This window comes from Toxorhynchites rutilus, chromosome 2 (genome assembly GCF_029784135.1).
Source record: "Toxorhynchites rutilus septentrionalis strain SRP chromosome 2, ASM2978413v1, whole genome shotgun sequence".
NCBI lineage: Eukaryota > Metazoa > Arthropoda > Insecta > Diptera > Culicidae > Toxorhynchites > Toxorhynchites rutilus.
Window position 1 is genome coordinate 153299332 of NC_073745.1, and position 27904 is coordinate 153327235.

The window sequence follows — 27904 nt, forward strand, 5'->3', positions numbered from 1 at the left end:
ACTTGCATGTATTTGCAATGCCCATTTCCCCTCGCTCCATGGATTTAAAGTCTGTGTTAGGGAAACACATTTCAGTCGGAACAAAAATGCCCCCGACTGCATGAATTCGCAATGCAAATTTTCCCAAGCTCCTTGGATTTGAAGTCTGTGTTAAGGAAACACATTTCAGTTGGAACAAAAATACCACCGACTTGCATGTATCTGCAATGCCAACTTCCCCACGCTCCTTGGATTTGAAGTCTGTTAGGGAAACACATTTCGGTGGGAACAAAAGCCCCCCTACTTTTATGTATTTGCAATGTCGGTTTCGCCAATGCTGATTGGTTTTGAAGTCTGTGTTAGGGAACACATTTCGGAGAGAACAAAAGTACCCCTACTTTCATGTATTTGCAATTCCGATTTCCCCAAGGCTGCTTGGTTTTGAAGTCTGTGTTGGGGAAACCGTAAAGCGGGCCAATCAAAACGAGGCAGTAAGGGCGTTTAGATAACGCTTAACATTTTACAGTTATTCAAATATTTACCTAATGGAAAATAACACTTTACTAATTGCGATAGATGCGTAGAAATATTCCCTATCAATTGATGCAAACATCTTTCCGATTCAGTAGAAAATGTTCGAGTTATAAGCATTCGAAATCTTGCATTTTTTCCTGCATGTTCAGTGTTTATGTTTTCATTTTACCCCCCATATATTCCGGTTAGACGTAGTCCCACGTAAAAAATCGATCAGATTTTGAATCAGTAAAGATGTCGCTATCGCATGAACCTCGGACAAGTTAAAAACATCGTTTTTGACAAAATGGTGGCCGCTTGAAAAACAAAATGCGGTTCAAAACGTTTTTTCTAACGTTTCCCGATTTTTTAAAAATAGTATAATTTAAAAAATACTATTTTTAGAGGTTCATGCGATAGAGAGCTGCCTGCAGATTATATTCATATAAATTCGACATGAATCGGTTCAGTAGAACTTGAGATATCGTGTACGCCAATTTAAAAAAAAAATGGTTTCGAGAAAAACGCATTTGAAGTTCATTGTTATGGCCGTACCAGGTTAGAAATCGCATCTCTAAAATGGCTCGAAATGGCTTCCTACAGAAATATGAAGGAAAAAAAATGATTTTCCTAAAATTTCTAGACTGGAATACCCCCTAATTGGGCAATTGGCAAAGCACAATTTTTTGCTAACCAACTCAACAGCAAATCCAATTAATCTTATCAAACAGCTTTCATTTGATTGGTAGAGCGTTACTACAGGAGCTTTCCGTACAGAGATATTTCTGTTTGAATGAAAAATTACTCTTTCGTGTTTTATAATGAACTAGCTGAACCGGCAAGCTTCGTCCCGCCCAAAATTTGTTTTTTGTTATCAATACCTTCAAACATTCACGTTTTCTTACTAAGCGCAAGTTCATGAGTCCAATCGCAGAACTGTTCATTGATTGATCTTCTAATCGACCCCGTTGAATTTACCTTTCACTAAAAAGTTTCTAGTATTTCTACCAAAACTCATCATTATAATATCAGATTATTTTCGGACACAATTCTCGTTCAATATTTTTCAACCACTTGCAAATAGCATGTTTCTCCGCTAAATGGAATAAATTTTTGATACAGAAAATATGATAGAATAAAGACAGATCCCTCTTCTCTTCTCCCCTTAGAGAGGAGGGGGAGTGTCTATTCACCATAGAAACGTTTCGTGCCCCCTAAAATCCCCCTCTCCTAAGAGAGGGAGGAGGAGTATCTATCCACCATAGAATTATTCATTGCACCCTAAAACCTCCACATGCAAAATTTGGTTTCACTTGCTTGATTAATACTCGAGTAATGCAGAACTCTGGGTTTCATTTGTATGGCAGCCCCCCCTTAGAGAGGGGGGATGAGTATATATCCACCATAGAATCATTTATTGCACCCTAAAATTTTCACATGCCAAATTTGGTTCCGTTTGCTTGTTTAATTCTCGAGTAATGCAGAAATTTGTGTTTCATTTGTATGGCAGCCCCCCCTTAGAGAGGGGGGAGGGGTCTCAAACTATCACGAAAACCTTCCCCGGCCCCAAAACCCCTACGTACCAATTTTCATGTCGATCGGTTCAGTAGTTTCCGAGTCCATAAGAATCAGACAGACAGACAGACAGAAATCCATTTTTTATACAGATAATTCTTCGAACCGAAAGGTAGTTTTGAAAACTCTAACAAATCCAGTACAGAGCAAATTTGCTGCTTGGACGAAAAAAATTTGTAGAAAATCATCTGTAAAATTGCAGTAAGTTCTAATGTTAGCAGGTAAGTTTTTAACCTAGTGCATCCCCTAAACACTTCAGTGGACGTTTCATATTGGAAAGTTCAGTCGTTTTTTATAGCCGATCGATCAAAGTTTGGAGTAAATTAGAGGAACTGTACCAAAAAACAAAATGATATGCGTACCCTCGAAATGAACGATTCGTAACATTCTTTTTTTGGGTGAAGAAATATTCCAAAACTTCAAGGATGAAGCTTCAAAATGATGTGTCTCCATCTCCATGCGTTGATTTTTCATCAAATCACAACGTTTCAAAAATCACCAAAAATTTTCGACTTCGCACTCTGTTTCTCTATTATTTTGTCAAGTGTATAAAATTTTTCATTTAACGAGATTCATATTCTATGGTCAGATCAATTTAAATTTTGTGTTTGCTATTCTAATATGAATTTCCCGTCAATTAAGCCATCGAAAATCGCTCTGTTTTAGACTAAACCATGAGCATTCATTGTGTCTTTTCCTTCATCATCCTTCACAGAACTAACTGCCAATGATTAAACTTCAGATCAGCAATGATTCTGAAGAGGGGGGAGGAGTATATATCCACCATAGAATCATTTATTGCACCCTAAAATTTTCACATGCCAAATTTGGTTCCGTTTGCTTGTTTAATTCTCGAGTAATGCAGAAATTTGTGTTTCATTTGTATGGCAGCCCCCCTTAGAGAGGGGGGAGGGGTCTCAAACTATCACGAAAACCTTCCCCGGCCCCAAAACCCCTACGTACCAATTTTCATGCCGATCGGTTCAGTAGTTTCCGAGTCCATAAGAATCAGACAGACAGACAGACAGACAGAAATCAATTTTTTTATACAGATATTTCTTCGAACCGAAAGGTAGTTTTGAAAACTCTAACAAATTCAGTACAGAGCAAATTTGCTGCTTGGACGAAAAATTGTTGTACAAAATCATCTGTAAAATTGCAGTAAGTTCTAATGTTAGCAGGTAAGTTTTTAGCCTAGTGCATCCCCTAAACACTTCAGTGGACGTTTCATATTGGAAAGTTCAGTCGTTTTTTATAGCCGATCGATCAAAGTTTGGAGTAAATTAGAGGAACTGTACCAAAAAACAAAATGATATGCGTACCCTCGAAATGAACGATTCGTAACATTCTTTTTTTGGGTGAAGAAATATTCCAAAACTTCAAGGATGAAGCTTCAAAATGATGTGTCTCCATCTCCATGCGTTGATTTTTCATGAAATCACAACGTTTCAAAAATCACCAAAAATTTTCGACTTCGCACTCTGTTTCTCTATTATTTTGTCAAGTGTATAAAAAATTTCATTTAACGAGATTCATATTCTATGGTAAGGATCAATTTAAATTTTGTGTTTGCTATTCTAATATGAATTTCCCGTCAATTAAGCCATCGAAAATCGCTCTGTTTCAGACTAAACCATGAGCATTCATTGTGTCTTTTCCTTCATCATCCTTCACAGAACTAACTGCCAATGATTAAACTTCAGATCAGCAATGAATATTCAAATATCAAGTAAACGTTCGTGATGCAACAATGTCTCAAGCTTCCGCATCAGATCAACAGATCGGCATTCATCAAAATCGATTAAGGTCACACTCGAGGGCTACAACAACGTGTCAAAGTGCTTTATTGGCACCTCATACTCATCCCATACGTTACCCCCGTTCCGATCAACAGGGTGCCAAAGTACTTCAATAACAGCTTCAAATGATCTTTATGTGTTTCCATCCCCGCTGAGGAGCACAAGATTTAAATTAATGCACTATCATATTTAAACTTTAATCTGTGAAAGTTTCTGCAGTATCTTGGATCGTGGCTAATAACAAACTGTTATTAATATCCAGTAGAGACGGATTAAAATATATATTCAAATTTACGACCGAGAGTGCATTCAGTGAAGCGTGCATAAATCGTTATTTTATGTTCAATCATGTTGACTACGCAGAATGGTTGACGAGGCAGGATAAAAATATCCACACGGTGCTAACAAATTTATATCGCAACCCGTAGAGAAGCTACCTTACAAGTCGTCTGTACGCATTTGCAAATAAACGAACGAACCCATGAATGGGCACCTCCGCTCGAGCAAACGGTAAGGATTCCAATTAGCATACAAGGGATTGACAGCGGTATGCTAATGTGACGATCCGTTCGTTATTTCGATTCCCATAGGTGAGAGCACGGCCATTATACAGGTGTTAGCCGGGTACTGGGATTGTACGCCCACTATTTTCACAAAGACAAATACATAGCCAAGTAACCCATAGCTAAATATAAGAATAGCTGTTGAGTCGTCCAGAAAGTTCGTGCCACTGTTGTTGATGATCGAAGCGAGACAACGATCAAGAATCCAGGATCCAGGTACCCAGGTACCCGACACGTGAATTAGTAATTTTACTACAGCTAGGGGCCAAATTGGTCAGTCGGGGCAAAGTGGTCACCAGCTTGTTTGATAGTATAACTATTGACTACATATACCGTATTGATAGTCATCTTATGTTTGAGGACTGTGGAGGCGAATGAACTGCAAAGTTTAAAGCCTCTTAAAAACAAAGAAACGTGAAATGTTTGAGGATTTCCAGGACTTTTTTTTTTGAAAAAATTTCAACTACGACTCTAGGTCAAGCTTATTTCATACATGTACCTACTTCAATAATGATTTAAACAAATTCAGACAAAAAACGCAAAAATCTATCCCATTCAGCATGATATGTGTGGGTGACCACTTTACCTCCACAAAAAAAAAAAAGTTAAATTTTTCAACATTTTTTCTAAAAATTAAAAATGTACTTTTTAAAATTGTTATAGTGAAAACGTTTTCTTACTAAACTAACGCCCATAGATTTAATCACAGAACTCATTGATTAATTTTGACCCTTTACAAATTCCTTTTACTCTCTTTATTTCCTAGTACTTCTACCAGATCTCTTCATTATAATATCAAATTATTTTCAGACCCAATTCTCGTTCAAGATTTTTCAATCACTTACAAATAACATGTTTTTCCCTTATATTGAATATATGTTTGATAAAGAAAATATAATAGAATGATGACATCTGAAACGATTCTTTCCTCGATTTTACCCTTACCCCTTGCTTGATTAGTTCTCTAGTTATACAGAAATTTGTGTTTCATTTGTATGGGAGCCCTCTTTAGAGAGGGAGGAGGGGGGGGCTCTCAAACTATCATAAAAACCATTCCAGAGGAGAGAGGGGTGTCATACCATCATAGAAACTATTCTCGTACCCCAAAACCCTCACATCCCAAATTTTGCTTGATTAGTTCTCGAGTTATGCAAACGCCCCCGTATCCGAGGAGAGCGTGCTTAAACAGCCACGCTTCCGCTTTCGTTATCATTATCTTATTTGTTCTTATTTGCTCGGTATCTTATCTTATTTGCGATGGGTATTTCCTCGGAGGACTCGATCCCTCCTTTGTGCATTAATAATCATTTTCTGGCAAAACGAAGTGGTATTATAATCGCATTATTCGAAAGATAAAATGCAGAAGTTTTCTGCCGATCTCCTTTCAATCTCCAACATCTCTTTCTCCCGTTTGTCGTTTTTCAATTCCATTCATCCTCTGCAGTCGGACCTAACGGAGCATTTAGCGAGGTATCGATGATAATTCGATAGCGATGGGTGCCATTGATTATGGATTTGATAGTGAAGAACACGATATGATATGGTGTAGTGGATATTATCGAAGTGGATATTATATTACACATCAATATTTATTTGCGAATGCTGCAATCGATCGTCGTTAGGGGGTCTTATTTTTACTGTGTAATTCCGAGGAGGAATCCGTTCCTTCTCAAGTGTTAATAATCCTGCCCCGGATCAACGATGATTCCAACTGTCGCGGTTTGGGGAGTGGGTACTATTGGCGCTGGGTATTTCCGAGGAGGAATCGATTCTCCCTTTGAGCGTTAATAATTCTTTTCCGGCTAAACGAAGTGGTATGACAATCACTTTATTCGAAAGATGAAATGTCAAAGATTTATATGCTTGTTACGTATTTTTTTTGCTAAATCAACGTTAGTCCTACGTCCACCTTTCGGTTATATCAAAGGTATAACCCACTTCTAGTTTTTCAACACATTCGGCGATCCATTTTTATTTATATAGATTGAATATAGGAGTGCGTTTTATCACATTAAAAACCATTTCCACTTTCGAACGAAGATCAATTTCGTTACCGCAAACCTCAAATGAACGCTTGTCAATATGTAATTGTAGAACAAATACGAATTGAATTTTTCAAATTTTCCCATTTTCTCTCAGAGTTTTTCGAAAATTTCAAATTGTCATGTTTGGTTGGAATATGTTTGGTTGAAATATGTTCATTATTTTTATGGGACCCCCTCTCCTTTCTGTGGTATCTAAGAGAGCTTTTGAGTCAGTGTATTGGAGGCAATAAAAGAGATAGGTTGTGGTACAAACTGAGTATTATTATTTTGTGGAGAAATCTGTTGAATTCAAGAATATTACATTGGCGATCCTGCCTAAATGAATGAACTTAGTGGTTATACGTAAAATTTTCGTTGGAAGAGCGGTGAAGGTTAATAGATGTAACTTTAAAAAAACGAGTTGGGCAAGCAAAAGCAAAAACAAAAAGCGAACAGAAAATTTTTCGTAGTGTTGCCAGTTTTCATTAAAATCAACTTGCGCTGAGTTCAGCTCAAAGCCAAGTGAGAAGAAAAATTATAACTGAAAAAAAAACAAATCTTGCGCTGAGTCAAGCTCCAAGCCAAGAAAGGATTGTGTATGATTAACTTGCGCTGAGTTTAGCTCCAAGCCAAGAGAGGAAACAGTATGATCAACTTGCGCTGAGTTAAGCTCCAAGCCAAGAAATGAAAAAAAATACGACTAACTTGCGCTGAGTTTAGCTCCAAGCCAAGAGAGAAAAATGTATGATAAACTTGCGCAGAGTTAAGCTCAAAGCCAAGTTTACCAACTCACAAATTGATAAACATAAGAATGATGCTGAGTTTCGTAGACAAGCCAAGCCAATTTACAAGAATAATTAATGTTGGCAACATTGCTCTATACATACAACACATCTATGAGACACTGGATGCGTCTTGATGATAACGCACATTCTTTTGTAGCACGAATATGAAAAGGAGAGATATACAAACGATTTTTGACGTAGGACTACGTCTAACCGGAAGATATAGGGGGTGAAATGGAAATCTAGGCACTGAACAAGTAGGAAAAAATGCAAGATTTTGAACGCTTATAACTCGAGCATTTCTCAATAGATCGCAAAGGTTTTTGCATCAATTGATAGGAAATATATCTACGCATCTATCATAACGAATAAAATTTTATTTTTCTTGAGATAAATAATTGAATAATTGTGAAATATCAAGCATTGTCAAAATGCACTATGTGCCCATTTTTGATTGGTCCATTTTGTGCTCCTCAAATCGTACCGACCAAAACGGGCAACCAGAGCAGCAGCGAAATAGAATGAAGCACGATTGGAAAGGAAAAAGAAAAAAATGAACGAAACATTGGTCGCAGTCTCACACATGCGTAATTCTCGAGCCAGTCAGTCAGCTTAAGAATCCCCGCTGCCGTAACGATCATTCTCATTCAAACCGTACACCACATCGGTTCGCATCACAACACATCAACAAACCAACCCAAGCAGCCATGTCTGGACATGGTAAAGGAGGAAAAGTCAAGGGAAAGGCAAAATCCCGCTCGAATCGTGTTGATCTGGAGTTCCCCGCAAGGGTAGCTAGGCCGAGCGCGTTAGTACCAGTGCACCAGTCCACCTAGCCGGCGTTATATAGTTTCGGCCGCTGAAGTGATCGAGTTAGCTGGCAAAGCTGCTCGCGACGATAAGAAAACCCGCATTCGGAACAGAACACATTCGGTTCGGTGGACATCAAGACAACAGGCAGTTGCAGCGAGTGGCGAGTGGCAAACGCAATCGCAAAACGGCATCAGGTAGCAGAAGAAAAAAGTTTGTTCTTTATACAAACTGCTTTGGTGGCAAATCCAGAACAAGGCGGCATCGAGGGCGTTCGAAATGGTTTTTTTCAAAACCACGAGTACAAAGTTTTCTAAATTGGAACCATTCCATAAAACAAGGCGCTTTTCAGGGCCATTAATCCTTCCAAAAAAGAGTTTAGGAAATACAGTTCAATGCTTTCTAAAACATTATCCAAAATAATAATAAAACACAAATTGATTTTTTCATAATTTGTTTGCCAGGATCTGATGAGTATGTGAATTTGGCAGTTGTTCTGAGCTAATTGATAGTTGGGGACTTTCCTGATTATTCAATTTTTTTTTTAAATTGTTTCCAGATTGAAAGTACAGTAATTTACAATTAGTTCGACATTTAGCTAATTGGACGGACATGTAATGCGACATATTTAGTTGGACATTTTTGTAAACATAGAGATCCAAATTATGACCCCACATTGAAAGTCGACACTGTACCACTGTCATCGCAAATGTTCAATTACAGGTTAAAATCGCCTCCAATGCGACACTGAGTGGCGCTTCGGCACGTCGCATTGAATGTAATTTACTGTACAACATGTCACAAAGCTGGATGGGAAGAAATTTTCCAACTGTGAAAGCTGTGGCGAGTGGCAACAAATCGCTAAACAGGAAGGTTTAGCCGAACAAGATGGGGATATCGAGTGATAACAAAACAATTAACTCTTAAGATTGAAGATAATTTTGTGATCCTCAAAAGGACCCTTTTTAGCCTGCATGTGAATCCAACGAGCGAACAAATCATAATGAATGTATTTTTTTGCCATCGCTCCCTTTTAACGCTCATTCGTTCGTCTCGTTGGACTCGCCTCTTTGGCTGAGTCTGCCGATTTGTCTCTATCCTGTGAGTGTGTACCGCTAGAATATAAAACACGCGGACCCCAAAAAAATATCTTATTTTCTTTCAAACCGTAAACCCGTGTGGTTGTACGGCATCGGCTTCGTGGACGTAACAAAGGAGGACAAGTTAAGGGAAAGGCAAAGTTCCACTCGAACCGTGCAAGTGTGCAGTTCCCCTTAGGTGTATCCGCAAATTGCTCAGCAAGGGTAACTAGGCCGAGCGCGTTAGTACCAGTGCACCAGTCCACCTAGCCGTCGTTATATAGTTTCGGCCGCCAAAGTGATCGAGTTGGCTGGTAAAGCTGCTCGCGACGATAAGAAAAACCGCATTCAGAACAGAACACATCAAGACAACAGGCAGTTGCAGCGAGTGGCGAATGGCAAACGCAATCGCAAAACGGCATCAGGTAGCAGAAGAAAAAAGTTTGTTCTTTATACAAACTGCTTTGGTGGCAAATCCAGAACAAGGCGACATCGAGGGCGTTCGAAATGGTTTTTGACGTAGGATTACGTCTTTCGGGAACATATTGGGGTACAAATTGAAAAACGAATATCGATCGCATCGTGAAAAATGTCTAATTTCAAACGCGTATTGCTCAGTCATTTCATGGCGGATTGATGAGATTTTTACATCAAAACATTGCGGAACTCTATAACAATTTTTCACCTTGAATAAAATAATATATATCATGTAATTAACTATCGAACAATTGTAAAATCTCAACCCCTATCCAAACGGTCTGATTGGTCGAAATTGACGTCATTTCTTTTTCGCCTGCTTCGCTTCTTTCGTTCCCCGATAAGTCAAATATTTGCATGGCGAGCGAGTGGGGGGCGCCTATTTCTCACATACCAACTGATATAAAAGGACGGTAGCATTTTTGGATTTCTCATTCTCGTTCAACGCTCAGATCGGCAAACATCTGGGCTTCTAGTGTGCAGTGCTCTACAAATCAACCAACACCATACGGTGCGGCAAAGGAGAGGAAGCCATCGGCAACCAACGATGGATACGATGCGGCAAAGGGAGCAAAGAAGAGGAAGCAGCGGAGAGCATCGAATTAAATCTAGTGTGCATTGCTGGTGCGCTCCTCTTCACATCAACAATTGGATGAGGCAAAGGAGGCAGAGGAGCGAAGTGCATTGCATCGCATCGTATCACACCCGCTATCCGTCGTTTAGCTCATCGTGGTGGTGTCAATCAAACCCTCGCAAATCGACGAACAGAAGCCGATGGCGCCAAAGTCAAGGAAAGCATCAGCGAATCCGTAAAAGCTACCGCTCCCAAAACTAAACTGCTATATCCGACTGAAACGCAGCAGATTCCGTACAACCCATTAAACCATTCCAGACCTTCTCAGGACTATCAATTTGTTTTGAAACAAAAGAGTTTATTTTACTGTTTTCCACTTACCACAAAAACTATATAAAACCGATCAAAAATACTGTTTATTTTTACATTTTCTACTAACAACTAACATGGAACGTATAACGTCAAAAACATACGTTTCATCAACCACCTTTTACTGGATTTGGCAAAAGAAGCGAAGGACATATGCATGCATGTATATAACGGAGCGCTCCAGTCATACACAGCCCGTTAGGGACGAATGACCTTTGGGTTAAAGTCCCTTCAAAAACAAGAACGAACGATACACAGCCCGTATCAGACAAATGCATGAAGGAATTCTATAAAATAATATTTTTGCGGTGCCTTTGCGCAAACTACACGGGCGAGTAGCATCATAGTAGCAAAAAATGTCGAAGTTCGTGACATCTGGTAGCAATATTTTTCTTTTTTTGAATTATAGAGACTTTAAACTTTACGTTCATTCGTCTCTAGCCCTGAGAAAGCCATAGCGAAGAAAACTAGTTCATACTCTTTCTCGACCTACCTTTAGAAAGACATTTCGATTGTCGCTCAGCACTCCTCAGCAAACGAGTCTGCTTTCGGCGGCACCAAGCGACGCCATGAGCAATATTCATTTAGGGAGGCAGATTAATCTTCCATCGAACTAGCAGGCCCGAAGGCAGTTTTGAATTGATAAAAATTAAATGTATTTGTTTTTTGACGTAGTATTACGTCTTTCGGGAATATATTGGGAAACAAATTGAAAATCGAAAATCGAGTACATCGTGAAAATTGTCTAATTTCAAACGCTTATTGCTCAGTAATTCCATGATGGATTGATGAAATTTTTGCGTCAATCGATTTCGGCACTCCATAACATTTTTTTTATATTGAAGAAAATAATATATGTCATGAAACTAACTATCGAGCAATTGAAAAATCTCAACTCCTATTTTAACAGAAATACCCACTTATGATTGATCGAAATTGACGACACATGCCGCGTGTCACTAAGAGAGACATCAAAACCAAGCTCCCCGGGGAAATCGGCATAGCAAATACATGAAAGTAGGGGGGAGCTTTCGTTCGTTCCTATCGAAATGTGTTCCCTAACAGAGACATCAAAACCAAGCTGCCTGGGAGAAATCGACATTGCAAATACATGTAAGTAGGGGGAACTTTTGTTCCTACCGAAGTGTGTTCCCTAACAGAGGCATCAAAACCAAGCTTCCTGGGGGAAATCGACATTGCAAATACATGAAAGTAGGGAGGACTTTTATTCCCACCGAAATGTGTTCCCTAACAGAGACATCAAAACCAAGCTGCCTAGGGGAAATCGGCAATTCAAAAAAGGAGAAGGGAGAACTTTTATTCCTACCGAAATGTGTTCTCTGTAATGTAATTCTTCAAACATATCCAAAATCAACAGAAAGCCTAACGGAATCCTACGTCAACTATGCGGTCGTGTCTTGGACACAACCCTCCTGTGACTTTTTTCAAAACCACGAGTACAAAGTTTTCTAAATTGGAACCATTCCATAAAACAAAGCGCTTTTCAGGGCCATTAATCATTCCAAAAAAGAGTTTAGGAAATACAGTTCAATGCTTTCTAAAACATTATCCAAAATAATAATAAAACACAAATTGATTTTTTTATAATTTGTTTGCCAGGATATGATGAGTATGTGAATTTGGCAGTTGCTCTGAGCTTATTGATTTTCACCAATTCTTAAATTGCTTCTAGATTGAAAGTACAGTAATTTACACTTATCTCGACATTTAGCTAATTCGACGGACCTGTAATGCGACATATTTAGTTGGACATTTTTGTAAACATAGAGTTCGAGGTCCACATTGAAAGTCGACACTGTACCACTGTCATCGCAAATGTTCAATTACAGGTTAAAATTACCTCCAATCCGATACTGAGTAGTGGTAATGCGACGTGCCATTGAATGTAATTTACTGTAAAATATGTCACAAGCTGGATGGGAAGAAGTTTTCCAACTGTGAAAGCTGTGGAGAGTGGCAAATGCAATCGCTAAACAGAAAGGCTTAGCCGAACAAGATAGGGATATCGAGTGATAACAAAACAATAAACTCTTTAGATTGAATATAATTTTGTGATCCTGAAAAGGACCCTTTTTAGCCTGCATGTGAATCCAACGAGCGATCAAATCATAATGAATGTATTTTTGACGTAGGACTACGTCTTTCATTTCTATACCGGGGTGTAAAATCAAAGATTCGAAAACGAAAGCGTTACGCCGAAGACCGAGATTTTGAGTGTTAATAGCTCCTAAACAACTGAACGAAATGGTATGATAAACACGAAAGATAAAATGTCTACGCGTTCTATACTTGTTACTTTCTGATCCAAAAACTTGTTTCAATAGTCTTAAATTTGCTTTCAAAATAGGCTATTGAAATCACCAATCGGTATATAAGCGAGCGCCGCTCGGAAATCCACTCAGTTCTAATTGAACAGCGATTGGAGCATGTTGTCGCTGTTGTGGTGAAGCTCTTCATTTATCATGAAAGCGCGGAGGAACGGTGTCACCAAGAGCCTGTTTGTGCACCTTAGGCCAGAAGGGAATCCATCAGGAGGAGAGTGATGCTACAAACGGTTCCCCGGGAAGATCTCGAAGCAGCCGCTACACACACACATATACACGCACGGAATTCTTTCCGTTTGGATCGAGAAAGATCCGGAAAATAATCTGCCAGTTCCTCTAGGAATTTAGAAATACATTCATGTGAAAGAGTTTATTTGAATGTTTTCTATCCATGTAACACTGTGACCAAATATGTTTCAATCAAGTGCTATTAACAGATGGTTATCGAGTTAGCATTAACCACTGGTGGGCTTCCAGTATCGAGGAAAATGTGGAAATATCTAATCGTTACTGAAAATAATCTTCCAGTTCCTCTGGGAATTTAAAATTACATTCATATGAAAGAGTTTATTTTAATGTTTTCTATCCATGTAACACTGTGACCAAATACATTAGGTTTTGTGATTTTTCAATCAATCGCAATCAACAGGATAGCTTCTGAAGATTATTCTTCCCCATCAGTAGGATATTTCCGTATCCAATATTGGATGCATAAAACCTTGTGCCTCCAACGTAACGCTCTCGTTTTCGAAGTTCTCCAAATATTCATTCATTCAGAATGAATTCAGATTCAACTTCATACAAATGATCTCTAAATCAACGATAGTCCTACGTCACCCTTGCGGTTATACCATAGATATAACCCACTTCCTGTTTTTTGCCATCGCTTTCTTTTAACGCTCATTCGTTCGTCTCGTTGCCTGAGTCTGCCGATTTGTCTCTATCCTGTGAGTGCGTACCGCTAGAGTATAAAACACGCGGACCCCAAAAAAATATCTTATTTTCTTTCAAACCGTAAACCCGTGTGGTTGTACGGCATCGTCATCGTGGACGTAACAAAGGAGGACAAGTTAAGGGAAAGGCAAAGTCTCACTCGAACCGTGCAGGTCTCCAGTTCCCTGTTGGTCGCATTCACTGATTGCTCCGCAAGGGTAACTAGGCCGAACGGATTGGTGCCGGAGCAGCAGTATACCTAACAGCGATTATAGAGTTTCGGCCGTCGGAGTGCTCGAGTTGGCTGGCAAAGCTGCTCACGACAATCAGAAAACCCGCATCAAGAACAGAGCAGCTTCGGTTCGGCGCTCATCAAGGCAACAATTAGTTTCAGTGAGTGGCAAAGTGTTTCTCCGGCACGTCGCATTAAATGTAATTTACTGAACAATATGTCACAAGCTGGATGGGAAGAAATTTTCCAACTGTGAAAGCTGTGGCGAGTGGCAAACGCAATAGCTAAACAGGAAGGTTTAACCGAACAAGATGGGAATATCGAGTGATAACAAAAACACAACACCAAAGGTTCTTTTCAGAACCATCAACATATTCGTAAAGAGTAAACAGTCAACTAATCCATTTTTCAGGTAGATAGGTAGGTATTCACGTAGGAGAAGAAAATAAAACAATATATTTAAAATATATATTTAACAAAAGCTGTCCCCTTTGTATAGTCCTACGTCACTCCGGTTATGTCCCCGACATTACCCACCCGTCTTTTTTATTTGACTTCTCATTATACCATTTGCGATCGATTTGATCGGTGCGGTTGTTTTCTACTGTAGAGACAATAGTTAGTTGAATATTCCCAGGTATCCCTTATGGTATCATGCCAAAAGATAATCAATCAATAGACCGATAGAGAGAATGCATTGTAGAGTTACGATCTAGCCATCACTCCCCAGTATCCCCTATTATATTATATCATGAGAGAATATGAGAATAGATCGAGAGGGAGAGAGAGCAGTAACAAACGAGCAAGCACCGAGCAGCGCGACTCACGGCACGAGAGCTATTGGGAGAGTTAGTTATCGTTGAACCTTTGTAAAGGCATTTGGCGTGAGTGATTCTCGACGCGGAACCATGGAGTAATGAATGGATATTCAAAAGAACCAGAGGAAGATTCTACATCTACGAGTGAAAATAAATTGTTTACTACTAGATTGCAACGATTTTCAAGAAGCTCCGAAATTATTTTACACGGAAATTCAAGAAGAAGTAATAAGTGCTGAAGTGAAAACGTTGTGTTTTTTTGACACGGTGATAATATTATTTGTGCATTTTAGAAATGAGCGGTGTTCGGCAAGAAACCGGCTTTTTGTCATCGGATGACATCGGTGGTACAATCAACAATGAAGTTGAAGGAGTGCACAAGGTAGCTCCCAAAGAGCAATCATCCGGCGATGTAGCGAGTTCGAATAGGGTTCAGGAAAGACAGGAGATTCCGAGAGCGGACTGGCTTGCGGATTTGTGACCTTTGAAGTGTTTTGATGGATCACTGTCAACGAACAAGAGGAAAGCAGAGTGGGTTCGTTACCAAGATCAATTCGCCCTCATAGTGTCTATCAAGCCAAATATGAAACTGACAGATTTGGAGATTTTTTTCCGGGAAATATCTACTGAGCATTTTCGAAATGCAGGAAAGGTTGGTAGATAATATGCATCAGGATATTTGTCGAGCTACTATTTCGGTGTTCAATATGTATTTCAACCAATCCTGCGGCTCGTCGAAAGAACGTATGAAATCCGAGAGATGCGAATGACGAAGTTCAGAATCATTTTCGGATAGCAGAGAAATTATGCGAGATTTCCGATTTCCTCGGAACTGATCTGGAGCTAGGCATAAACCATGAAAAGAGCTTGGATAACATTAAGGTTGTAGCAAATTATGCAAGAAAGTTCGCAGATTTCTGCCAAAATGATAGTGATTCGGAGCATGACGACCGCTGTAATGCTTCTGCAAGTCCGGAGATCAGAGTCCGGTGGCACTCAATTAGAACATATTCGTGGTTCGGCAAGGGGGCGTTTTCGTATTCGCATGATCATCCTAAGAGTCCGAGAGATTCAGTTTCTGTTCGTACATGCCCCAAGTACGGCAGGATGCATGATTCGCGTGACCATGAAGCTTATCGCGTGCGCTGCTATAATTGTGACAAACTTAGCAATTTTGCGTAATTCTGTCATTCACCTAAGAACAACGCTAACAGTTCCAGGAACGAAACATGGGTCAGTTGTACTGCATTCAACAGCATCGTGTCTTCTTCTTCTTTCTTTGTTTTTAAGAGGCTTTAAACTTTGCAGTTCATTCGCCTCTACCTTCGTGTCTTCGAGTTGTGATGAAGCAGAGCCATGAGATACTAGAATAACGGTGATTTAATACTCAAAGATTTTCCCAAAATTCCTGTGGACGGGGTTCGATTCAAGATCGATGAGGCTGTTTAAGAAATTATGCAGCTCTTCAGTGCACCGTTGATGAGCCCTGTTCCCAAATGGAAAGGGATTCGAAGTACCAACACAAATGAGTGAATCAAGTTTTCATCATCAAACGTCACCACAAGCAAATTAGCATCGAACTAACGCTGGAGATTCAACAGGACAAGAGGTATCTTCCAGGTGCCAAAGGAACCCAAGGGAAATAAGGAAACCGCATTATATTTTGATGTTTTGTAGTTTTAGTATTATATAAATTGATTATGTTGTATTTCAAGCTATTTTGTGCATCCAGAGGATCTAGGAGAGCTTCCTGCAATAACGAGCAACTGATCGACGAGCAACGAAGGGGAAATCGTAAGATTTAAAGTCTCCGTGAACAAAGGAAAATATAAAGACCGAAGAGGAATATTTACCTAGAGTATAAACAGTGGATCTCGCTGAGGCAAACTTTCAGTTTCGTTCTGTTTTCAAAGCAATGAACATCGCTTGCTCTTCCTTGTTTTGCATCATCACATGCCATCGTTTCGGGTTGAGCAGTGGAAGCGACCAAATTATTCATTCGCTGATGTCTCTGGCATTGCAATCATTGCATTAAACTGACGCCATTGAATTAAGGTTCTGAGCTACACAATTGTGTGGAGAATCATCAGCCTAGGCGTCGGCTCACCAAGAAAATAAATGTTCTGGAATTTGGTCTGTGATTTGGTTTCGCATGACGGTAGAACAAAAGTTTCTCCACAAAGGATGACAGCTAAGCCAATCTAGACTGGCAATATTAACAGAAAGGGCTTCTGTTGAGAAGAGCGCAAACGGAGATTAGTGTGTGTATATTTAGTTGCTTCCAGCCATCTTGCTTGTGCTCCCTTGGCCGAGTGATTAGCGTCATAACTAACATGCTGGGTGTTCGGCTTCGATTCCCGTTCTGGTCGGAGGAATTTTTCGTCAAAGAAATTTCCTCCGACTTGCACTGTGATCACGCGTATTCTCTAGAGCTTGCCACTCAGAATGCATTCAAGGCGTGTTATTTGGCATAGAAATCTCAACTAAGTACTAATAAAAATGACGCAAGTAATACTACGTTGAGACGGCGAAGTTCCTCTAGGAACGTTAGTGCCATTGAAGAAGAAGAAGAAGGAGCCATCGAAACATGGATATTGGAGAAGTGTGCAATACGCACCCCCTAAGGGAGAATGGATTTATCTTGGCCGTGCTCTTAAAAATTAAGGTAACAACTACGTCAGTACGTAGATTAGTTAACCTTCAGTCATCTGTATTCGTTCTGTATTTTAGATACTGAATAACAAAAGTGCTACGAATTTCATTTTTTAAGGCGCCCAAATTCTATATTTCCAACTATACGGTGTTAAATGGCCCAGCAGATGTATAATATGCTCATAAGCTGATTCTCTCAACGACTATGAACCTCAGAGGTCAGGTCAGCTTGTATGAATGAAAGGAGAGCCCACCAGCGAAGAGAAGAAACCGTTTCTCCGGTGAGTGTGTTCTCCCAGTATTCATGCATTAATTCTCCAGTCCGCGATCTTTTTTTCCTACTTTCTCTGAGCACGTAGTATAGATGCCAGATGTGAAGACATGTTTTCTTTTTGAAGACATCTAATTTTGTGAAAACATACTGAGGTCATTTCAAAGTATGTGAAACAACAGTTTGTGTGATTTATCGAACATGATTTAGAAATATCTTGATGGTTTGCTCATTTTTGTTCATTATGATTACATTTGGAAACATTTATTTGTGTCATGCAGAGATATTTGAACAAAATCATGTGGCATCCCTTACATACGAGCGATTTCTCTTGTGAGAATGTTATCCAGCCGAAAGCGAGCAAATTGCCCCGATCGAGGGTATGTCGTACTGCCCGATGGTAAGCTGATGCGGAAAATATCAAATTGAGAAGGAAATGAATCCTTTTTTACCGTTAGAACTCGACTCACAGTTATCGCCTCTGAATCGGTTTCAAGCAACAAAAACCTTATAGAAATGATGTAGAAAATTACATGGAAAATCGCTTCGAAAGAAAACTATTGTTTTAATGCATGTTACAAATGTAAAACTTGGATGGTAGGATTATATCATTGCGAATCATTGCCACGATTCCCTATAACCATCGCATTTCTATTCTTGCTGGTTTAAGAGAAAATCAAGCGGATAAAATTGCCCAGCAGGCGCGTTTTAGACACATCTCCTCTATTCATGTGCGTACGTGCTTGTTTCATAACATGTACGTAAAAAATTCTATTCTAGCGGTTGTATAAGTTGCCCGTTATTGACAGCTCTGTTCGGGATATCACACAAATGGACAGAACAAATGTATGAGGAAATGGGAATGCTTCCAATTTTCATCAATTTAAACCATATACAGACTATGGGATTGTAATGTATAGCGTATCAAACAAATCTTTTCCGATTCGTTTGGAATATGAACCGCCAAAATCCGTTCACGGCAAACATAGTTATTAACGTTAACTTTATTTCATAAAAACGTGACATGTTTACAGAATTGGCACCCTTAATGTAAGCCATAGTCCTACGTCAAAATAGTGCGGAAGGGAGATATTTGCGCTAGGGTATTAGTAATGAATCTTTGCTGGGGCGAATATGCAGTCTTTTTCCAAGCAGTTAACATTGTTTTTTTCCGTCATCATAAAGGCATCGTTGTCGCCTTTGAAATTGCATTCAATGCATTGAACTGATGCTATGGCGAAGCAAGCGTTAAGGTTGTGCGCCAAAAAATTATTTGGGGAATGCCAAAAATCTTTAATGTCGTGCTGGAATGTTATAAGTTATTTGAGTTCGCGTGCCAGTCGCAAAACTACTTTCAACTAGGATTGCATTTGCGCTAATCTTGATCTAAATGAAGCAATGCTACTCTTTTCGAGGTTGTTGAGATTAACCGAAAGAGTTTATAGAGTAGTCACCAAAAAAGTAAATTTCGCTTTTGAAATTTGTATGCGATTTGGTTTTGCTTGCCAGTAGCAAAAATTTCTCCACTAAGGATGACAGCTGCGCTTATCTTGAGCATGAGAAAGTAATGCAACGTTTTTCGTGTCCAGTAATATTAACAGATGCGTTTCTTCTGAGAATAGCGCAAAATGATGAGAAATGTTTATTTTCCTAGTAGCTGCAAGCCACCAATATATAGCTCTATAGATGCATGCTATGGCGAACGCTTGTTTGGCGCTTGGTTTACGTTGTACTAACGATGTCTAGAGATGCGATTCCACTGAGGCAATATTGAATAACATGTAGCATGATATTTGATACTTGCAAGTATTGTCATTGTTGTTGTTTCCATGCGGTGCAAAAGTTATATTGATGTAGTTATGAATGTGGTGTTAGCAAAATGGAAAGAGAATATCGAGGCGAAAGAGACTATATTTGCGGTATTTCTGGATCTTGAACGCGCTTTTGAAACAATTTCTAGGCCCTTATTGTTACAAACATTGGAGCGCAATGGAATTGTAGGAATGTCGTACAAATGGTTCGAAAGCTATTTGTGCGACAGAACTCAAAAGACTCGTTTTAATTATTCTATTTCCGATCCCATCGGCAACTCACTCGGGGTGCCGCAGGGAAGTGTCTTAGGGCCCATTTTGTTTATTTTATATATTAGGCTGTCAAAAAAGTCCTGCGGTATTTCCGCGAGGTGTCGTTGTAGGCGCGTAGTTCTAGTTGTATTCATTGTATCGAGTCATACTATAGCTTGTTGGAAAGGTATTTTTATCCGACATATTTTACAGTACTACGATGACAAAGGCAAAAATGCATCTCAAGCTGCCAATAAAATTTGTGCAGTTTATGGACCCGATACAGTTTCCATTTCCACCGCACAACGATGGTTTCAACATTTTCGTTCTGGTGTAGAGGTCGCCGAAGATGCGCCACGCTCCGGAAGGCCTGTCGTCGAAAATTGCGACAAAATCGCTGAATTAGCCGAGAAAAACCGGCATAGTAGCAGCCGTGGCATCGGCCAAGAGCTGGGGAAAAGTCATCAAACCGTTAATAACCATTTGAAGAAGCTTGGATTCACAAAGAAGCTCGATGTATGGGTGCCACACACGTTGACGCAAAAAAACATCTTTGACCGTATCGACGCATGTGAATCGCTGCTGAATCGCAACAAAATCGACCCGTTTCTGAAGCGGATGGTGACTGGCGATGAAAAGTGGGTCACTTACGACAACGTGAAGCGCAAACGGTCGTGGCGCTGAAGCGGCTCAGACGGTGGCCAGGAAGGTTCTGCTGTGTGTTTGGTGGGATTGTCAAGGAATAATCTATTATGAGCTGCTTCCCTATGGCCAAACGCTCAATTCGGACCTGTACTGCCAACAACTGGACCGCTTGAAGGTAGCACTCATGAAGAAGAGGCCATCTTTGATAAACAGAGGCCGCATTGTCTTCCATCAGGACAACGCCAGGCCACACACTTCTTTGGTGACGCGCCAGAAGCTCCGTGAGCTCGGATGGGAGGTTCTTTTGCATCCGCCGTATAGTCCGGACCTTGCACCAAGTGACTACCACCTGTTTTTGTCCATGGCGAACGAGCTAGGTAGTCAGAAGTTAGCCACAAAAGAAGAGGCCTGTGAAAATTGGCTATCCGAGTTTTTTGCCAATAAGGAAGCGAGCTTCTATAACAGGGGTATTATGAAGTTGGCATCTCGTTGGGAACAAGTCATCGAACAAAACGGCGCATACATATTTGACTTAAAACAGATGATTGTAACTAATTTTATGAACAAATGAAAATTCAAAAAAAATACCGCAGGACTTTTTTGACAGCCTAATATATAAACGACGGGTTTTACAATATTGTGATATTAATTTGTTCGAGGATGATACTGTCCTGTTCATCGCAGCTAAGGATATCAAAGAAACCGATGATCACATAAACGAAGATTTGCGTTCTCTGGCTCAGTGGCTTAAATTTAAACAATTGAAATTAAATGTTGGCAAAACAAATACTAATTTCTTCAGTAAACTCCAGTATTGACGTAAATTTTGAAATAGATGGTGAGACATTAGAACGCGCGAATGAAATCAAATACCTAGGAGTTCATTGATGACAATTTAACTTTCAAGTCTCACATTCATAATGTCATCAAGAAGATTGCCAAGAAGTACGGCGTTTTGTGTCGTTTGAAAAAAGAACTGACGGTGAACAGTAAAATTAAATTGTATAAATCATTGATCTCACCGCACATAGACTTTTGCTCGTCGATCCTATTCCTTGCAAACAATACACAATTAACGAGATTGCAGCGTTTACAAAATAAGATTATGCGTTCGATTTTAAGATGTAGTAGATACACTTCCTCTAATTTAATGTTGGACGCGCTACAGTGGCTATCTGTGAAGCAAAGAATTTATTATTTGACAATGGTGTTCATCTTTAAAATTTTAAACGGTATGCTGCCTCGATACTTGTGTGATGGAATTGAAAGAGGAAGTGATGTTCATAGATACAATACTAGAAACGCGGATGATGCAAGAACACCTAACTTTATATTCAGTAGGTCGCAGAACTCGTTGTTATACAAAGGAATACATTTTTTCAATTCGATGCCCAGAGAAATGAAACGTGCGGAACAATGGCAGAGTTTAAGAGAATGTGTATTTCCCACGTAAAATCTGTTTTGTAAACAGGTTTTCGTAATTTCTTTTGTCAAATGATTTATTTATGTTTAATATCAATTGAAATTAGAAAATTTATTTACAGGTATCTCAAACTGCCATGTTCGTACTGATGATGATGATGTTTTTTTGTTAAATTTGTTAAAATTGTAGATTGTTAAAAAAATGAGCGTTGTCTACGAAAGTTTGAGCCTCGCGCGCGTTTGGTGGGCTTGGATGAATATTGATAATGAACACTGGCAGAAAACTGACACATGATGAAATTTTTATAAAGGGTCTGGAGTGGAAACTGTAATTGGGATAGCTCATTCGGAATTGTCGTAAACTATCTATCATCAGATGGTTATATCGATTATTTCTGATTGTAGCAGATCTCTTTTATGTTCTAAGTATAAACTTTTAGATATTGGGTTCAATTCCCAATCAGTCAAGGATCTCCCAGGGTTGGAAATTTTCTTGACATGCCTTAGAAAAAACATTGGGCCTGAAGTTGAGACTATGACTATGTTAATGTCAATATGGATAGGAACATTGTTTGTTTTTTCGCAGTTTGTGCCTATTTTTACTGTTCTTTTGATAGATATTTATGCCTGCAACAGATCCAGATTTTATTTACAATAATAATCAACAGGCTGGATCTATGCCCTAATGATATTTAAATTTGTTAAAATAATTTTAAAATTACGCTCAATAGCCTCCCTACACAAGTTAAAGTCAAAGCCCTCTGCAATTCTGTTAAATAGTCTAAGCATACCAGATATACTACCGCACGTCGCATAATTTGTACGCCGGACCGGTATGCGCAGGAAATTTTGGTTCCGCAGACTTCTTGGAGGCACTGGCAGGTGGAATGAGCTGAGCAATGCGGGACACTCAGTTCTCGCCGTCAGGACATCAGATACAAACAAAGCACGGGCGACATTGCAGCGAATAGCTAAGGTGTCTTAATTAATTAGACGGCATCTACTTTCATAGCTGGGTAGCCGGAACGGATCCCTCCACGGCAAACGTCGAAGAGAAAAGCGCACAAACCTGCGCTGTATAGCTTCAATTCTGTCGGCACCATTTATGTAGTATGGACTCCAAACTTGACAACCATACTCAAGAGTCGAACGCATCAGCGAGCAGTATAAAGACTTCAGGCAATAGATGTTATTGAAATCTCTACCGATTCGGATCAAAAAGCCCAAGCTTCTAGAAGCTTTGCCAACAATATACGATATGTGCTGCTGGAACGATAGTTTGCTGTCTAGAAACACACCTAGATCTTTGACACAGTTAGTTCTCTCGATAGAAGTACCCAAGAGTTTATAGTCGAACAAGATTTGATTTTTGGAACCCATTTTATGTACAGGAAACAAAAACGCCAATTTCCAGGAGGTAGGAAATTTTCCACTATTCAACGACCAGCGGAAAATGCGACAAAGAGGATTTATCAGATTAGTGCCGCATTTTTTCAAAAGAATAGACGGAATTCCATCAGGACCAGCGGAGCAAGACGCTTTGAGTTTGTTCATAGCCGATAGTATCATTGGCTAATCAATCACGATATCGGAGCAAGACTGGCCGAGAAAAGGTACATTTTCAGTAGCAGATTCAATTTGTTCCGGTGTTATCATCTCCTCCGAGAACACGCTTCTAAATTTATCAGCAAAAAGGTTACATATCGTTTGTGTGCCAGAACTCCAGCGCCCGTTGTACTCCATCGCAGTAGGTAGACCGAACTCATTCCTTTGTTCGTTTCCGAACTTCCAAAATGACTTAGGATTTGAGCTCAGTTTCCGCTGCATGTTGTTAATGTAATTTCGATAACACGACTGGCTCATACGTTTATATGCAAGGTTTAGTTGCACATAATAGTTTCTTAGTGATACGGTTCGGTGCTTGGCAAATCGACGTAATGCAGCTCTTTTGGTAGTTTTCATCTGACGTAATTCCCTAGTCTGCCATGGAGTATGAGAATTCTCTGAAGTAATTCGCTTCAGTGTATGCCTGTCAATAGCATAGTTCACAATATTGGAGAACGTTTGAACTGCAGTATCTACATCGTAACAGTTTAAAACATCTTCCCAATCAATAGTAGACAGGACGTTAGAAATGGCGTTATAGTCAGCGTTTTTGAAGTCGTAGTATACTGCAGTTGCAGTTTTGCGGAATTGATTTGAAGCACAGATTTCCAAAACAAGGTGCAAAGGAGGATGATGAGGAACAGTTTTAACTAATGGAGCAGCTGCACCAGAAATAACAGGAGCAGAGTTAGCATTGCTAACGAAACAGAGATCTAGAATTCTACCATTGTTGTTCTCGACGTGGTTGATCTGTTGGAGCTGGCTGGTACTATATGAATATAACAGAGAGACTGTGCTCGTTGAAAGCGTGGAACGATTGGCGTCCGGGTACAGAAATCCAAACCTCGAGGGTTTCCATTTAACTCCAGGTAAATTAAAATCACCGATTATCACCATTTCATCCAACGGTTTTAGTCTGGAGCGCACTGTTGCGATCGAATCCGTATGAACGGTCATCAAAGCTACATTCGGACGCGGTCTGGTGGTATATAAACTGCACACAGGAAAAGTGAGTGATCAAGCACCTTAATTTCAACCCACACTTGTTCGATGCTTCGCCAAGAGTCATTTGGAACGATGCGGGGTTTTAGATCTCGGCGGATGGCAAACAGTACTCCACCTCGAGAAGTTTTCGAACTGTTTAACTGACAGCGATCGCAGCGAAAAACATCGTAGCTCTTATCAAATACCTGAGTGGATGTTGTACAATCGTTTAACCAAGTTTCGGTGAGAGCAATAATGTCGTAACATTGATCAGAACTGGCCAGCAAATAATCCCTAATGGTACTATTTATGCCACCAACGTTTTGGTAGTACACGTCGAGAATTGAAAGATGGCGATTTCTGCTATGTGGGTGAGTGCCAACAGCCACCGAATCACGATTGTCTCCTTCTGATGCACATCCGGAATTATCAGTGTCGCAAATGGAACTGAAATTATAAAAGCCTACAGGGACCGATCGACTGATGTCGCACACATACTTGCCTATAGGTGCAGGCTGAAAGACCTCTTCCGAACCACCGTGAACAGGGCCGAGACGACTGCGACGACAGGATACGGAGCAGGTAAAGGAAGACGAGGGCTCGACTGTAACGGGGTCAGAAGAGGCTTCCGAAATGCTTCCGAAAAGATCTAGTTCGCTTTGTTTTTTTTATTCCTCGTCTCTTGATATTTTTAAACTTAATTATTATCTATAAGATAAATCGTCCTGCTCAAACCTTTGTAGGGGTATGAGGTGGGCCATCATCATCATCATGAGATGTGGGATAATGGTGCTGGTGCAACAAGTATATAATCGATTGTAACTGAGTCTGAGCCGATTGCGAAAATGGCCACCGGAATAGCGTTCGAGGTAAATTTTCAATGCATTGACACGAAACAAATTGCGACATGCTATCAGCTAGTGTATTCTTCTGCGAGGACAAGAATGAATCATTCATCAATTATCGTCAACAAATTCTACAATAAAAAAAATTCAGGGCGATCAAACCATTCTATTAAACAGTTATTTCTAAAATTTCACAGCATCATCAAATAATATCCGATGTTATTAACAAACGACTTATATAAAAAAACAGCGTAGTTTTACGTCAACAATGCGATCGTATCTTGGACACAACCTCCTATAATTTTTTTTCCAAATGTTTAGTGTTCAATAAATCAGTTGTAGATAGTTCGAGAATCAAAACCGCATATTAAACTCATGATTGTTCCGCTTTTTAACTTACCCCGCTATCAGGACAAGTTGAAAAAAGGAATATGAAAACAAAACATTTTCAAAATTGATATTTTTCGAAAAATCCAGTGTGAATTTCTATTTTTTATCGAGAGTCATCTGTTATACCTTGTATATGCTGCAAACAGATTTCAATTTAGCGATTTTTCAAGATAACTTTCAAGTTGAACTTTAAAATAAACGTTTCAACTTGCCCTGGTGTACCTTATGAAAAACAAAATCAATGAATTTTTGGATAATTCTCTCATTGATCCCCAATTTAAACGATTAGGAGTACGTTAATTGTCATTAAATTTCCTCCATCTAGCTTAATTATTGACAATGAATCATCTTTCCAAATCACAAAAGATTAATGTTTGTTCAGTCTGCTATACTTGCTGAAAACAGAAGCGCTAGAAATTAGTTATCTTCATAAGCCAGCAGACGTTCTTGCAACAGTTCGCTCGTATCAGCATTAAAAGTGTGATAAAAATGTACACAGAAAAAGGTGTATAATTGCAAACAAACTATGCCGCACTGCAAGGAGACAGCGAGGTTTGTTGTTTACCACATTCCCGTCCCCATCTCTGCGTTGTGTTGATTTAAATTCTGCCAAATAGACAAATTATGCGGCAGGTAATAACTTGACTAGTGCCAATTGGCCGAAATAATCTTTAGATTTTACGTCACATCACACCCATTAGTATATGCTATAACACACAACTTCGGTGTCAGTGCGAAAACGAAAATCAGATCTGCGCGGTGTTGATCGACCCTTCTGGGAAAATAAGGGTGGGATGCTGTGCGCTCCATGCTCGTTTGCGTGTATGTGTTGCACTTACTTTACACTGGTACGCCACCTGCCGAATAGTATTTTTTATCAAAAACTTATTTGAGTCCATGTTATCCATCTTGTTTATGTGAACATAATTCCTGTTGGAAAATTATAACTGGCACTTGATTCCATGTTTTTGTAAGCAATCCGATAAATTGTTTGCTGTTGCGAAACACTATCAAGATGAATTTACCTAAAACGAAAAGAATGAAGTTAATATTTAGTATTTAGAATCAAAATTGCTAACAAACCTGTATCAGTAGTAGTCCTTATTAATTCGATTCAGCAAAATGTTGATTATGTTGGAACCTACACTGATTTTCCTAGACAGTTTTTCATTTATCGATACTGTAATTCTTATTTATCTTTCTAGAATCACCACCTTTTCGCACCAAGAAAAAATACAAAACAAATCACCTCACGGTCAGAACCAATAACACAACTCTTATCGAAGAGATATTCACGAACCACCGCTATAAATCACCAAGAGTTTTCTTCTAATTTTCTGCAGCCAAAATAACGATTCATTCACACAAAACACCGACAGTGGAAAACACTAGCGAACTTGGAAGTCCAAAACAGTTTTTTCCTCTTTTCGCTACTCGGCAATATATCAACTCGGCACACACAGCTACGGTGGGATTGGAACAACTAAAGTTTCAGCTACCAGAAGCAGTGCAAGCAACACACGCACACAGCTTTGCGGATAGTAGCCGCAAACGTCAAATGAACACACAACAATATCAGAAACTGTCAGCCGATTGTAGTGTCAAGAGATGAAGATTGCGTTACGGTTCGTTACGACTCTTTTTCATCTATATTTGAGGAACATCGAAACGATGAATGTGTCTTCGCTAGAACGTACTTTTGACGTATGACTTCGTCTTTCATTCCTCCAGATACCAGATGCGATCGAGGCAGGAATCGCATTAGTTCTACTAGCAGGACGATGACCCAACCATGTCTAGGAATATCAATACCGCAGCTAAGTTCTTTTTGAATGTAGTTTGCTTTCTTTAATAGTATTCATGATTCGCAATTCGTAATTTCGTATACCGATCCTAAAGCTCTCCGAAATCCATTTCACATAAGGGGCTGTCCACATACCACGTGGACAGAAAAAGTACGCTTTTAGACTCCCTCCTCCCTCTCCGTGGACAAGCGTGGACATTTACTATACCCCTCCCCTATTGTCCACGTGGACATTCTTCCATATATTGTAATTGCAAAAAAGGAAATAATTGCATTGTTCCTATATTCAATTTTAAATTAGTCTTATGTTATATTTGATGTTTTTGACGTAGGACTACGTCTAACCGG

The 27904-nt window shown here is 39.5% G+C and overlaps 1 protein-coding gene across 1 annotated transcript in view; it reads right to left on the bottom strand.

Moving 5' to 3' along the window:
- LOC129770788 (uncharacterized) overlaps positions 1 to 27245 on the bottom strand; it is a 337533-nt gene extending 310288 nt beyond the window's left edge. The window contains exon 1 of the mRNA XM_055773873.1: positions 26836 to 27245. The gene's annotated coding sequence lies outside the window, so the exon portion shown is untranslated. The remainder of the gene's footprint in view (positions 1 to 26835) is intronic.
- Between the last annotated feature and the right edge of the window lie 659 nt (positions 27246 to 27904).